Raw genomic sequence first — 16,552 nt, 5'->3', positions numbered from 1 at the left:
TAAAGTTCAGCAAAACATGGAAGAAATGTGACATTTTCTGCAGATTTTTTAAAGCGAAGGTTGTAGAGATGAGATGAAGGATATGCAGAAAATAAATCAAATTTAATAAAAAAAATTGTTGTATTCGGCAACACTGAAGATAAATCAATAAATCTTGCGTGAGCTTTCATTACGTCGCGTCGTATGAAACAGAATGTAAACAAAGAGTTTTATTACGAAAACTGACATAAACTAGTCGCAACTTCTTTCCATTTAGAATATTTGTAGCCTCGACATCATATTCTAAATGTAAAATAAAAATTCTAACGTTGTGTTGATAACTTTTTCAGCAGATTTCTGAGAAATCCTTAGATGTTTCATACGACGTAATGAAGGCTCACGCGAGAAATATAAATTTCTATGTCAACGTTTGTTATTTTGGCAACACTAGGCTAAACAAACAAAACAAAGGAAGTCATTGATCTATTCCTGTCAGTGACAGATGTGTCTGAGTTAATCTCTGATTTGAGATTCATAAGAATCGTCAAATCACGACAATCAATGGCGGGGTTAGATGAATAAGGACAGATAGCGCAGATTGTCAAGGCTGCTGCTACGAAAAATGTGTTTCTGATTCGGCCTCCGGTAGAAAGACGGATTGACACAGGGAGCACAGATTTTAGAGATTGTTTCTGATTCGGTCCCTGGAAAAAAGCGGATTGGCTTAGAAAGCTAAGATTTTAAGGACTGCTGCGGCTGATTGTTTGCTTTGATTTGGCCATCCAGTGGCAGATTTTGCTTTCCAGTGTTCAAAGGCGGAATGGCTTTGGAAGCGCAGATTTTTAGGATTGCTGCTGCTGATTGTTTTTTTTTTATTTGGCTTTCCGGTGAAAAAAAAAAAAGGAGTTGGCTAAAGAAGCGCAGATTTTAAAGGCTGCTGCTGCTGATTGTTTGTTATGATTTTGCTTTCCAGTGGAAAAATACGGAATGGTTTTGGAAGCGCAGGTTTTCAGGCAGCTTCTGCTGATTGTTTACTTGATTTGGCCTACCGATGGAAAAAGACGGAATTTGCTTGCGAAGCGCAAATTTTTAAGGCTGCTGCTGCTAACTTTTTATTTTGATTTGGATTTTTAAGGCTACTGCTACTGATTGATTGTTTTGATTTGGCCTTCTTGTAACAATACTATCGAACCATTTCGACTCGTAAACAGAGACAGAGTGACAAGAAGAGCACAGTTTGGAAAAGCGGTTCCTAAGAATGTTTTCGGATTGTTCCGGCAAAAACATGGATCATGTTTCTTTACCAGCAATACTTAAAAAATAAATTTTATTATAAAATTGCTGTGGATGATTTGTTTAACAAAAAAATAAGGTACTTTTATAAAAAAAAAAATTAAAAAAAAACTCTTTTAAATCTTTGTGATTCTCAGTTGAGGTGTGTATACAAAGTAACTTAGGTTGAAAATTTGAAATTGCGAAATTGATTTAACGATCAAAATTTTAACTCTGTTATCTCTTGCAATTTTAATTCCTCATCGAAATAATCATGTTGATATTTTTAACTTAATTGCACAACTCATTTACGAGCCCACCTGAGTCTAAATTTAGAATTATAATTCTGAAACTGAATTTGAACCTGAATTTAAGTTCAAATTTTGGATCCCCTCGAATTTCAATATTGTTTTGTTTCCAAATCTAAATTAGAGTTCAGAATTGAAAAAATGAATCAAGAAGTGACATTTGTTTCCCAAATCGACTCAATTATGATTAAGCATTCCAAATTGTCTGGATTTATCAAGGCTTGTCCGGTTTTGCAATGAAATTTTCTAGACAGATCCGGCTCCCGAAAATTGTAAACGGTTTTATTTATACGCCCAAAAAAGTTTGTTTTATATCAAAGCTTGTTGCATCAAAATAAACCATTTTTTTCGAATGCCTTAAACAAATTGAACGTGCTATTTATTGTTAGTTTCAATTTTTTTTTCACTTTCCTTAATTTATTTTGGATTATTCCCTGTAATTTTCTCAGATTTGCCCGGATATTATCTGGGTTTTGAAATGAAAAATTAAAATCAATTACTCAGTTTTGGCAAGGATTTAATAAAAAAAACCTGGAATTTTCCGAACCGGCTACGTGCGAAAATAATTCTGGAAAGCTCAAATATTGAAGTTTTTGGTTTCAATCTGAACGCATTATTTCAATTATTTATTATCGACACAACTTGTGAAATTGAATTTAAATATAAATATGATAATTCTGGGTTTTTAATTCAACATCGCCATTTAGAAGCTTTGTTTTGTATGATCTCTGTAAATGGATTGAGTTTAAAAACTTCGAATTTGAATAAGAAACGAAAATACAGGATGGTTTCTTATATTATTTTTTTCAAATTCGGAAATTATAAAGTTTAAAAAATTTTGAACCAAAGTTTTTATTGATTTAAATTTAAATTTGAGTAAAGATTTCAATTCAATTTCTCATAACTGCAAATGCAAGAATCCGAATTTTGATACAGTAACCGAAATATGAAATCATAAGTACAATTTTGATATTTTGAAACCAGAACCTCTCCAGTCTGTGTTCGGCAGTTGAGTGGTTAAGACGCTTTCGTTTAACTCTGGTGTGCTATTGTATCGAGCGCTTTTAAACAATAGTCTGTGGACAGTGTCCCAGATAACAGAACAACCAAACACGTGGTAAGATGGCGGCCCCAGCTTACCATCTAACATCAAATGGTCCACGTTTGAACACTTTGGCCATCGATATGGGAAACTTTCCGTCAAGAAAAGTTAACATGATCATCATCTCAAAATTTGTCAACGAAAGTTTGAAGGTGGAATACTCGCAAGTGAAATCACTACAACACAACACAGGCAAGGCATTGGTATTCGTTGAGGTTGATTCCGAGGAATCAGCCATAGCGGCAACAGAAATCAACGGAGGGATCCATTTTCTAACCGTTGAGCAAATAAAATATAAGGTCAGCGTATTCATGGAAGATGGAGCTACAACAGTACGTGTCCATGATGTGTCCCCACAAACCAATAACACGTTTATCACAAAAGCTTTGGAGGAGTTTGGAGAAATATTGTGGATTAAGGATGAATTCTGGACGGAACCTGCTCAGCTGAATGGTATCAAGAATGGGATACGTGCGGTTCGGGTGAAACTTCGCACCGCAGTTCCGTCTTACATCAACATCTGTGGCGAAGTCTCACTGGTCACCTACAAGCATCAACAGCAAACTTGTCGTCACTGCCACAAACCGGTCCATTGGGGGCGTAAGTGTATGGAAGCCAGCTACATGCAGATGCAACTGCAAGGTGGAAGCATCAGCGACCGTCTTATTGCAACAGGCGTGAACTATGCCGGTGCTGTTAAAAGGGTTGGTGTTCGAGAAGAGAGGGCAACTACAAGCAAGGCGAACACGGAAGGCAGCAAAATCAATAATGATACTATTTCCGAGGTAGGTTTGAAATTCACTAATTTAAATGATTTGCTTCGAAAAAATATTGCTCGCGATGAAGGTCAACTCAGCAACGCACACAGAACACCAAAAGCACCACGAAACAACACCAATACTAACACAGACACGAACACAAAAATCACACAACGGAACTCACGATCGCGATCAAATGTTCGAAACCTGCGGGAAACGGTTGGGCGGAAGGGGAAACAAACCGATGGGCGAACCGGTTCTACGAACAGTATTGATCACATTGAGAATGTACTGCAAAGCAATTCTTACAGGGCACTTCTTTCTGATGATGATTTTGATAATGGGAATGAAGCGGGAAAAATGATTATTGAAAATAAATAATAACTGAAAATAAAATAGGATTTGAAAGAAAAATATGAATAATATGAATAATAATTTGTGTTACAATGTTGGAACAATTAATCTAAATGGAATAACAAATGGAAATAAAATAAATGCCTTGAAAACTTTTATTTTTTTGATGGATCTGGATATTTTGTTATTGCAAGAGGTTTCAAGAGAATTTTTTATAAACGGTTTTGAAAGTTTCTTTAATATTGATAATAATAAAAGAGGTACAGCAATTCTTGTAAAATCATATGTCAAAGTATCTAATGTTAGAAAAAGTCTTGATAGTCGTGTAATAAGTCTTAAAATTAACGAAAATACAACCATATGCAGTGTGTATGCGCCTTCAGGCAGTGCACACAAAATAAATAGAGAAAATTTCTTCAAAAACACGTTACCTTTATATGTAAATAATGGGTTTGGAGATTTAATAATAGGAGGTGATTTCAACAGTGTTATTAATCAAAAAGATGCCAATCATATATCAAACTACAGTTCTTCGTTGAAATTTTTTGTTGAAAATTTACAGTTGGTTGATTCATGGGAATTAAAGAATAAAACTAAAATTGATTACACGTTTGTAAGAAATGGTTCTGGTGCAAGGTTAGATAGAATTTATGTGAGTAAAGGCATTAAAAATCATGTAGTACAGATTAAATCAAATTTGTGTTCTTTTTCTGACCATAAAGCGGTTATACTTAAAATTAGTTTACCTTATTTGGGCAAAAGTTCTGGAAGAGGTGTTTGGAGATTAAATGATATAGTACTTAATGAAGAAAATTTGCTAGAATTTCGACAAAAATGGAACTATTGGATAACTCAGAGGAGATATTATAATTCGTGGTTATCGTGGTGGACTGATTTCGCGAAGATAAAAATTGTGGCTTTTTTTAAATGGAAACAAAACGTTATTAAGAAAAGATTCAGAGATACTGAGGAGTTTTTCTATTGTGCTTTGAATAATTTGTATAAAGATTACTTAGAAAATCCATTATTATTAGGAGAAATAAATAAAATCAAAGGAAAAATGTTGGCCAATCAGAGAATGATATCAAACAGTTTCTATCAAAACTCTAAAACATATATAGCCGGAGAAGATGTTTCTGTTTTTCAAGTTGCAGAAAATGTTCGAAATCGTGGAGGTTCTTCTATATGCTCTCTAGAAATAAATGGCACAATTGAAAATGATTCAACGAAAATTGAACAAGAAATAGTCTCTTATTATATTAATCTTTTTAAAGAGCAACGGGTTGATGGCCCTGCTTTTCATCCAGCAAAGGTGCTTCCCGAAAACTTGACATCAAATACGAACTTAATGAATAGAATTACAGAGGAAGAAGCTTGGATAGGAATTAAGCAAAGTCAGTCACGTAAATCTCCAGGTTGTGATGGTTTGACAAAATCTTTTTATACGTTTTGTTGGAATATAATTAAAAATGAGTTTTTGTTAGTTTTGAATGAAGTAATGAATGGACAAATTTCTAAGAAATTTCTTGAAGGAGTAGTAATTCTAATCAAAAAGAAAGGTAATAAAAACAAAATTGAAAACTACAGACCAATTACTCTTCTGAACTTCGATTATAAGCTTATTGCGAGAATTTTAAAGAACAGATTATCAACTTTGAATCATTTAATAATCTCAGATGCACAAAAATGTGCATGTCACAACAGAAACATATATGAAGCAACCTGTTCAATAAGGGACAAAATCTGCGAATTGAATATAACTAAAAAAACAGGTATATTAATTTCTTTTGATTTAGAAAAAGCTTTTGATCGAGTAAATCATTCATTTTTAATTGATACTTTAACAAAAATGGGATTAAATACCAATTTTATATCTTTCATCAAATCATGCCAAGAAAATTCGTTTTCAAAAATTTTGTTCAACGGAAATTTATCTAACGAAATAAAAATAGAGCGTTCAGTAAGACAAGGAGATCCTTTATCGATGTTATTGTTCTGTATTTATATAGAGCCTTTGATATCGAAACTTAAAGATAATTTGATCGGAAATGAAGATTTATTAAATTGTTATGCTGATGATATAAGTTTGATTTTAAATGATCCTAATAAAATAAACGTTGCCAAGTTAATCTTTGATAATTTTGAAAAATCAGCTGGAGCGAAAGTAAATTATAACAAAACGTACTCTATGAAAGTAGGTATTAACCGAGAACTGAATAATGTACCAAACTGGGTAGAGTTTAAGGAGGATGTAAAAATATTAGGAATTTGGTACAATAATAGTACATTAAAAATGGTGAACAAAAACTGGGAAGATATTTATCAAAAACTTAATTTTATGTTGAATAACAATAGATATAGAAAACTTAATTTAATTCAAAAAATAATCTATTTGAATACATATGCCTCATCCAGAATATGGTTTGTTGCCTCAACAGTTTCGGTAAATAAGAAAATTATAGCAAAACTAAAATCTTTATATGGGAATTTTTTATGGTTTAATCAAAGTCTAAGAATATCGTTTAATCAGTTGTGTTTACCTAAAAGAGATGGAGGATTGGGTTTGATATCACCGGAGTTCAAATGCAAATCACTTTTAATAGCAAGATTTTTGAAACTAGGAACAGTATCCCCCTTTTTAATTAATTTGACTCAAAATATTGGAAATCCTCCAAATATTAAACAGATTCCTATTAATTCACAATTTCTTAAAACACTTTGGTTAAATTTACCTTATCTTCCTCAAACATGCATTGAAAATCCTTTGGCGTCAAGTATTTATAACCATTTTATTCAAATTCTACCGAAGCCACATGTAGTTGAAAAATATCCAGACCATACTTGGAAACATATTTGGAAGAATATATTTCATAAGTCAATTTCATCTGATTATCAATCCTCGTGGTATCTTCTTGTCAATGAGAAAATAGCTTGCGCAGAAAATCAATTTCGATTTGGAAGAGGGATTTCGCCATACTGTGAATATTGTCCTCAAGAAATAGAAGATATTAATCATAGGTTGGTGGATTGTTCCCAAGTTCGAAATTGCTGGTGGTACACGCTTAGTAAGATCAAGTTAGTTAACACACGTAAAACAAGAAATATTGTGTTCTCGGATTTCAAATTCCCCGTTTTTCGGACATTTGTGAACGATGAAAAAAGTTTAATGTTTCAACTTTTCACACAGTACTTACAGTATATTCTCTCCACAAACACAGTTGACGTTGACCTTTATGTTTTAATTTCGTTTTTAAAATATAATTTGTGAATTTCAAATCTGCCTTTGATATTGTGTATTAGGTTATATCACGTGCCTTCTTTATATGCTTGTTGCTTGTTTATTGTAATATTAAACTGGTAGAAATAAACATATTTGTAGAAAAGAAAAAAAAAAAAGAACCTCTTGGAGGAGGAAAATCTCATTGAAAACTTAATATTCAGATTCAGAACTGAATTTTTATCAACATGTGATTATTTTTTTTAAACTGTAGAAGAATTTTGAATTAAGGAGTATGTAGTTTTCGAGATTTTGACATCAGTTCTGAGTCAAATTTGTTACTATCAAATAACCTTACTAAATCATCCAAATTTTAATGGGAATTGAAAATTATGAGTGTAGAGTAGTATACCTCGCTTGTTTCTTCTGGGCTCTCATGGGGGAGGATGGGCGAGATCAAAATTCTTGATACTCATAAAAATATTTTTATAAATTTATTGAAAAAATGTTTATGAAGTTTTAAAATAGCCTGCTGTGGTCTGTAAAACCAAGCACATTTATTATTCCAATATAAGCTCTTAATCCATCTGAATTCATTATCTTTGATGCAAAACACTCATTTATTAGGGACTTTTTGGTTTTAAGGTCGTTTTCTGATGAGCCTAAAAATCAATACACAATTTTTTAAAAAGCATCTAATTGCAGGCATTTGTACGGTTTCAAAATGGTAGTGTTTATGAAAATCGTTTCATGAGTTTTGTTTAAAAATGAGAAATTGTAGGGCTTCTCATTTTAAAAAAGTCAGAAAATTTCGAGTATCTAGCTTTAACCGTTCCTGAGATATCGCTTCGAGAAAGTACAGTTTGGGTCAAGATGCAACATTGAGCACCGGTGCTCGAATTTTTGTTTTATACCAGTTTTGAATCTAATTTTTCTAGAACTGATATAAGAATGGATCCAAACCGAAAATAATTTGAATTTTTAGATTTTTTGTGAATCTCCAAACTAAATCTAAAGCTGATATGAAAAAACTACCACAGTTCTCGGAAAAAGTATATTTTGTAGATCTGTGGAATCAAACAATTATTGATATTTAGTAAAGTTTTATAGCCAATTTTTATATCGTGAAGCCCAAAATTATAATTCTGAATCGAAATTTTTATATCTAATTCTGGATCATATTTCTTTTATAATCAAAATATATCTCACCCACACTCATTAGAAACTATCACCTAAACTTTTTAGCAATCTCAAATATGTCAATCGTTACGGAGTTTTTGAGCATTCCCAGCATCAGTTTATCCTCAACGTCATCCACTATATATTTGGACTGTAAAATTAAATTAACTGAAATTGAATTCAATTTAGATATCCCCTACAATCAACACGCTGCTGCAAACTCATTGCAGTGATGGGCAAGACCTCGGAACAAGCCAGCATTGCTGAGACAGAAGTTAACAACTGATGCGCCTGCTTGTTGGTTTCTGTTCTGTCTGACCTCAGCAAAGCTACATACCTACATAGTTAGCCCAGAGTTCATCGAAGCAACCGAACAGGGCAAACGAAATGTGACAACCTTAACGACCATGGTCTTCTGAAAATGACAGGGCTTGCTTCGCAATTTTGAATTCGAGTCGTTTCAACGGCAAAGAGAGAGCACAGATAATGGAAAGATTGATTACCCGCTAAAAAGCACTTCGATTCAATGACCAACATCCAACATATGCACTGTCTTGATTCGCTCATGAAAAACAATTCGATGTCGATTGTAAAATTTACAAGCAAACGTAAATTCGTACACGGCTGCTTTTGATGCAATCAATTCTGACCCCTCCGGTAACAAGAGAAAAGTCCTACATGAATGAAGATGCCATTAAATCAACATATCAGTCACGACACACATGCACATTGTCAATGACACCTTTTTGTTTTCGAAATCAAAGGGTAAGCGTTAATTGGAGCAATATGTTAACACGCTTTCCGTTTTGTTTCAAATTGGTTCAAAAGGATAAAATTGTTACATGTCTATCGGCACAGAAGGTAGGTAAGGGAAAAACATGTCACGCAAAACTACCACGTGAATTATTCATGAAGTCAACAAGTAGAGGTCCTCACGAAGCAACGTCGCACGACAATGCATCGGAACGGAATGTTCACGCAAATGCGCGACATTCACAACACCGGTGTAAACAGCAACACTGACGGTGTGATTGATTAAAGTTATCAGAATCAAACAGCTTCAACTATGTACATACATAGGTACATGCTTAAATTTAAATAAGCAAATTGCGAAGTCACTAAAACCCAACAGCCATTTAAGATGAGCTAGCCAGATTTTGTTTCCCTTACATGAATCACCTACAGATTTAATTTTTTTTTCTATACCAACACTGTTTGAGAAATATTATTTTTCAGACGATCACGATTTTTTCTTAAATAATTATTTTTAGAATTCAGTTACTTTATCGAGCCAAAATGCAACAAAATGCTAATCAAAGACTCACCTTGTAAACCTCGTTTCCACTCTCTGAAATATGTTTGTTTTCCACTTCACGCTTGTAAATAGATATTAAATTTATGAAGATCTAAACTTTTTTTTTCTATAATTTCAATTCTAGAATTTATGTAATGATTTTTATCACTGAATGTATGCACCACTATACCGATGCAAGCTTGGAAATTTCAATTTTATTATTTTTTTTTCACCCCCCTTCACCTTTTTTTGGTTGTTTATACTTTAGAAAAAAGCCATAAAGCCATAAAGCCATAAAGCCATAAGCGGTCCATTAAGTCCTGAGTTAGCGCAACGAATTTTAATTTTTTTATGTAAATTAGTATGAAAACTGTATCACTAGAACCGTACCGAAAATTTAAAAAAACACTTTGGATTTTGAACATTTCTTGGTTCTTGCAGGGGTTAGTTACCCTACTTTGAACCCTTTAAGTGGTGGTTTTTCTAAATCCATAAGTTGCTCATAAATGGACGGGAGTTTCATATTTTTTTAGAAATTCCAATTAAAGTTTATGATTTTATCTGCAAGTTTCAATGAAAATATTCAACATAAGGAGTGTATCGAAAATTAACTATAAACATATTTGGACATAGCCATAGAGTATTTTAATAATAGGGTACCATACATCATGCGTGAAAGTACCCCACGCCGGGCATGATTACGTAGTTGTTATGAGATTCTTCATATATTCCATAGAGAAAAAAATAAATCTACGGGTTTCGTCATTTGCATGAGAAAGTTCAGTAATTAGTGTTAATTAACTTAAGCTAGTGTTGAAACAATTGATTTCAGTATGAAATATATTGAATAAAGAGCTTGGAATCTTTCCAAAACTCGAATAAGAAAATAATTACGAGAAAAGATGATTTATCAATTAACCCATTCGAGACGGATACCTTTTCACGACATTCGAACTCATAGCACTTTACCCTTAGATAATTTGTATGTCGTTTGATTTTCATCAAAACCATTTCTCAATGCATTTTGCCTAACATTTGCGGATTCCATTGCATTGGTATAAGAATGTCATTTTTCCGATCAATAGAAAACTCACAATGGATGATTATTCTGACAACGGCACAAAAATTCCATTGCACTCACGGTGTGCAATCGGTCTCGAACGGGTTAAATATTTTACTGTTTATGAACTCAAAATTTGCATATTAAATGATTTATTAGAACTATTAGATGTGTCTTCTTACAATATTTTCCATTTTTAAGCTTAAAATATGCTTGGAAATAGTTTCCCGTAATTACAATTTCCACCAAAATTTAGATATTTCCTAGGTTAATTCGCATTTTATGCAGAACCGTAAACCAACTCGTATTTTTTGAAGAAGCTCATAAATCTGGGAAGTCGAATTTATGCATTTGAGGACAGTGTCGTACAAGCTACTGGCATCAAAAATTCAAGAAATCTGTCAACCAATATGGCGGATGAGATAACCTGAGAAGGTGGCCGCACGCGTCTGTTCCCCAGGTCAGGGGCGGCTCAAACAGCGTCTGTCTCGCAGCGAGCGGCTGAATTTATCAAATGCTTTAGGCTAACAACCTACTGTTCATGACTTGAAATTGTTACGGAATCCGAAAGAAATGACCGACTTGGAACTTTGGCGACGACTTTTAGCATGAAAACACGGAATTGGAACTTGGAATGTTTTGACCCTTGCCCAACAAGGCAAACTGGCACAACTTGCTAGAGAGGCTAGCCGCCTCAAGCTTGAAATTCTGGGACTGAGCGAAGTCCGTTGGCCTAACACTGGAGAACACAAGACACAATCCGGGCAAGTACTGCTTTACTCTGGCATACGAGGAGAACATGCTACTCGGGAACGAGGAGTTGGTTTCCTATTAAGCCCGCAGGCCTACGCAGCCCTCATTAGATGGGAACCGATAAACGAAAGAATAATTGTAGCCAGATTTAGAACACGGGTTAGAAACTTTACAATGGTCCAGTGTTATGCGCCAACTGACGTTGCCGACTTGCAGGAGAAAGAGCAGTTTTACAGTCAACTGAACAGCGTGGTAGAGAAAATTCCGAAGGGTGATCGCCGAACAGAAAATCAAATTGACCGCATCAGCCGAAAATTGAGAAGGAGCCTTTTTGATGTCCGCAACAAACGAAGCGCAGACATTGCATCTGACCTCATCCTTGGCGAGATTCGACTGAGAGTTGCGCGTGTCCAACGGCGCGAGGAGAAAGTCGAGTGTCGATACGATGTCCGCCGGTTGGAGAATCCAGAGGTAAAAAGGACATACGTTGAACAGCTAGAATCCCGAGCCTCGGAGCTGCCGACAGACGGAACAGTCGAAGAACAGTGGTGTGGAATCAAGAATGCCTTTATCACGACGAGCCATGGTACTCTCGGTAAAGTTCGTGTAAGAAGAAGTGAATGGATGTCGGATGAAACTTGGAGGATGATCGATGATGATCGGAATTGAGCAGGCATGTGCCGGGTTGGCCAAAGCAGCCGCCCGCTTACGATATGCGAAACTGGAAAAGGCAGTTAAACGAGCTTGTAGACGAGACAAGAGAGCCTGGACAAACTCCCTAGCCGAAGAGGGAGAAAGAGCCGCCGCCAATGGAGATATCCGATTACTTTATGATATTTCTCGCCGCCTCAGTGGTGCGAGGACTAATGCAAGAATGCCGCTGAAAGACCGAGCAGGTCAGTTATTGACCGATCGAACAGATCAGCTCAAACGATGGACTGAGCACTTTGAATAACTCTTCCGAGTCACGAACAGCGATGGCCAACAGAACCCGCAGCTCGAAGCGCCAACAGTAAGCCGCATAAATGGCGTCAACTCGGAAGCGCCCTCGCTGGCTGAAATAGAAGCGGCAATCAAAAACATGAAATCCAACAAAGCACCTGGGATCGATTGCATCCCTGCTGAAATGCTGAAAGCCGACCCTGCCCTGTCAGCACAAATGTTGCACCGTCTTTTCGCTGACATCTGGGATACTGCAACATTCCCGGCCGACTGGATGCAGGGTATCCTCGTAAAGGTCCCGAAGAAAGGAGACCTGACAGAGTGCGGTAACTGGCGAGGCATAACGTTGATCTGTACAACCCTCAAAGTACTCTGCAAAGTGATCCTGAACAGGATCCAGGAGAAAATCGACGCTACACTCCGACGGCAACAAGCTGGATTCCGATCCGGACGATCATGTGTGGACCACATCACAACGCTACGAATAATACTGGATCAAATCAACGAATTCCAGGACTCTCTTCTGCTGGTGTTCGTTGATTTCGAAAAAGCATTCGACCGACTTAACCATGAAAACATCTAGGCGGCTCTAAGGCGACGAGGAGTACCAGAGAAACTAGTCCATCTCATCGAAGAACAGTACGAAGCATTTTCGTGCAAAGTCTTGCACGACGATGTCTAGTTCGATCCAATCCCGTTAACTGCTGAATTTAGACAAGGATGTATTTTATCACTTTGCGTAGTTTTGCTCGCCCAAAGACAACAAACAAACAGAGCAAACTCGACGACTTCACCGAAAGCTCCAAGGCAGCAGGTCTCAAAATCAATGTCGGAAAGACCAAGCCGATGGAACACAGAATTGGTCTTCGATTTGAGGACGAATTGAGGAGCTTTGGAATATCAACGCTCAATGCATGTGAAAAGTTTTGATTTTCCTTAATTTTTAGTAGCAGACTCCGAGAAGATTCCCCGTGGTTCTTCAATAATAAGGCGTTAGAAGATAGATAAAGTCAATATGCTCTGCTTCGAGCTGTTTTTCAACTGAACCTGTGTCGTTTAATAGCAGGAGGAGCAGGCTATATACCTATTAAACAAAGAATATTTAAAGGAGTTGCCAAGGCAGCCCTGCTCTAGTATTGGTACAGACTGTCTATGACCTTCTTTTCTGATAATTCAATGTTCATCAATGTCGATACGCTTGGTTGTTAGCCATATGGGAAAGGCGGGTAAGACTGACACTCTAAGGTAGAATTGCAATAGAAAATCAGATATTGCAGATATTGCAGATGGGCAGTTTAGGTTGTTTGCTAACGCATTAACCATTGGAATTAGTAAATTTCCTTCATTAAAACTTTTGTTTCTAGCTATTCAAAACATGCTTCCAAATTACAATTTTCAAAAATGGTCGGGTAAAACGGACACTGCTCAAAAAAGGTACATTTTGCCGCAAAAATTGCTGTAAAATAAGATATTTTTGTGAGTTAAGCATTTGAAAACGTTTTTCAACCAAAATGGAACCAACTGGTCCGAATCCAGAAGCGAAACAGTGTGGTTTCGAAATTTCGTATTTTATAGGCGCTTTCTTCGCCGGAGATCATGTTTTTACAGTTTTTATGGCCTGTTTGAGATGGTGAGTGCTTTTCGACCGACAATTGCTCTTGCCAAGGTCTTCTGAAGGCATACAAAACAAAAAATTAAAATACCTGGAGAAACTTATGTGTCCGTTTTACCCGACCTTAAGGTGTCCGTCTTACCCGCCTTAGCAACTTTTTTTTCAAAACTTTTGTTGTTCAAGCCTTATGATAGAAATTCGCAGCTTTTCCTCCGAATGGTTAAAACGAAGCCTAATAAACACTCTACCTTTGAAAACGGTTGAAATTTTTGAAAATTTTGCGAGTTATGAACTATTTTATGAGGAGAGAAAATTACATCAGATAATGGATCCTCAAAGTTTTTGTTTGTTTTGTTTACTATTATTGGACCTTGCTTGCTATAAATAAACAAAAGGTTTCGAAAGTGTTGATACACTTAGACGAACATATTCCCATCATTAGATTTGTGGAAAACATCTTAATTTTCGAAATATTGAAAATGTCCGTCTTACCCGACTTTTCCCTATAAATATACAAACATGAATTCGTTCTTCTTCGGACTTCCAATTATCGTACACATTTCAAATTCCAAATCAGTGATTTTCCGAATTCGATTTGTTTTTATTTTTCAAACAAGTTTGTACGAAATCGACCTTCAATATTCTACATATCGTCGAGTACACAATGTTGGTATTGATTCTGAAGGTTGATCAGATTAGGCAACGTTTATGTAATAACACTGGCTTAGCATGTCAGTAATTAGATCATCGAAGTGCGTCCCAAACTACCTTATTACGATTCACTATTTGGGGTTTCCTCTCAGACGGTTTCTAGCCGGAGGCGAACCACAATGCCCCATTTAACCTACAATAAATCCGCTCCTGGCTACATTCCACAGTCAGGGTCGTCCTTTTTTATTTTATTTTTCCGTCGTTCTACACTATATTCTTGCGTGCTCCAACCAACTACCACCACAAACAATTGTCCATCCATCCACCCACACAAACACTGGTGCAATGGTGCACGAGCTGTCAAGACTTTTCTGCTCCGCTCCGGTTTTTGTGTATTAAAATCCACCCCGTGGCCCCCAGAAACGACAGGTGCTGGCCTCCATATGTAGAAATGTACGTACAAATGTACCTATTTTCTTGTAGCCAGAACGTCGATTTATGTATCCTTTGGGTCTATGTACTGGTGGCGAACGTAGATTTTAATCTTATAGATTGATAGCAACATGACCATTCCTTTTGATTTTTCTTGCCCAGACTAGGAAAGCCGTTAACGACTCTGGAAGGAAAAAGTGCTTCACATTTCCATTGCCACCAACCACAGAATACTCCAAATGAGAAAATTGAATCCTATTAAAATTCCAAGGTCTAATTCACACATACAAACACTGATTCGTACGCTTTCGGAATCTTTGCATTTCCTTCCATCTTTGAAAAGAAAAATACCACGGAAAGCGCAAATCATTTCCGTTTTCTCCCCAACGCCGAGCGCTGGAGGCTGGAGGAGGTTTTTCTATCTCACAGATCAATATTTGAATCACTATCAAAATCATCGGTACTGCCATAATCATTGACCGACAACGACCCTTCCCCGTTTCTTTGCTGCTTCCTTCGAAGGCACCAACAAGCAACACCTGACATTCCGCATAAAAAATTCATCCACAAGGCCACTCGAGTAACGGCCAATTTACAACCAGCACTCGGGGGCTTTCCACACTCCACAAATCATCCTCAGGCTTCCTCCAGACACTGGGCTACTTCGCCACAAACCCTTCCTACTTCCAAACCTTCTCAGCTATCAAACACTTACACTTTTCGATTCCCAGCCAAAATTTTTCACCTCTTATGAAAACTTTTTTCTATCACCAAACAACATCCGAGAATATTACAAAATTCATATAAATCTTGCACACGCCTTCACAAACGGTTTTCTAATAAGTTCTTCACCGCACAAAACCTTACTTTAAAACTGCTTGTTATTGTAGAAACTGCACAATTTTATTGATACACACATGCAAAAATGATTATGTGAAGTTGATATGTTGTTAATCATGCAACGGCTCAAACGAAACTGCGATGTGAAAAATTCTCCTGGATCGGTATCCTCCTCTGGAAAGCAGCAAAGAGCACACAGCCGAGCTGTGAAGCACCAAACCAAACCAGGCAGCTACGTGTATAGGACGCGGTCGGATGGATCGAAAGCTTTTACACCACGTCTCGTCTGGCCGCCCACGACCCATCTAGTCTTTCCCCAGTTTCCGTCCCAGCACGACACGGCGCAATGCTCTCCCACAACCACCCACTGACTGACTGACTTGAGGCAAGCGTTTCCCAGATCAGCTGTAGCTTTCCAAAGCTGCTGAAGTCAACCTCAGTTCATTTCCTTTAACACTAAACGTACAGGTAGTTTGTAGATTTCGAAAAACGTAGATATGTTGTATACCTATTTATGCCGCCGCGAGTCAAATGACCCAGAACACTTTTTATGCTGAATTTATCTTGTTTCTCACTCACTTCAGCTTCAATAATTTATTTCAAAGTCGAAGAGTTTTTTTTTTTTGAAAAAATATGCTTCGGGAAAAAGACTGTAAGTCAGTTATCAAGTGCCCAAAAAAACCACGTGTCTGAGAAAAAAAAAATTAAAAATTGAAACTTTAAAAAAAAAAATATTTCCTTTAGTAGAACATACAGCTTTTAGCTTCACGAAGCTGTACGTTTCACTTATGGAATTTTT

General features: G+C 36.4%; 1 protein-coding gene across 2 annotated transcripts in view; it reads right to left on the bottom strand.

Moving 5' to 3' along the window:
• LOC129738747 (acetylcholinesterase) overlaps positions 1–15,871 on the bottom strand; it is an 84,564-nt gene extending 68,693 nt beyond the window's left edge. The window contains exon 1 of one of the 2 annotated variants that reach the window (XM_055730009.1): positions 15,629–15,871. The gene's annotated coding sequence lies outside the window, so the exon portion shown is untranslated. The remainder of the gene's footprint in view (positions 1–15,628) is intronic. The other variant, XM_055730017.1, reaches the window with a different exon arrangement.
• Positions 15,872–16,552: the final 681 nt, after the last annotated feature.

The sequence above is a fragment of the Uranotaenia lowii genome, chromosome 1 (assembly GCF_029784155.1).
Source record: "Uranotaenia lowii strain MFRU-FL chromosome 1, ASM2978415v1, whole genome shotgun sequence".
NCBI classification, from domain to species: Eukaryota; Metazoa; Arthropoda; class Insecta; order Diptera; family Culicidae; genus Uranotaenia; species Uranotaenia lowii.
Note: the sequence above shows the minus strand (reverse complement) of the source record. Positions and strands in the feature narration are given on the sequence as shown.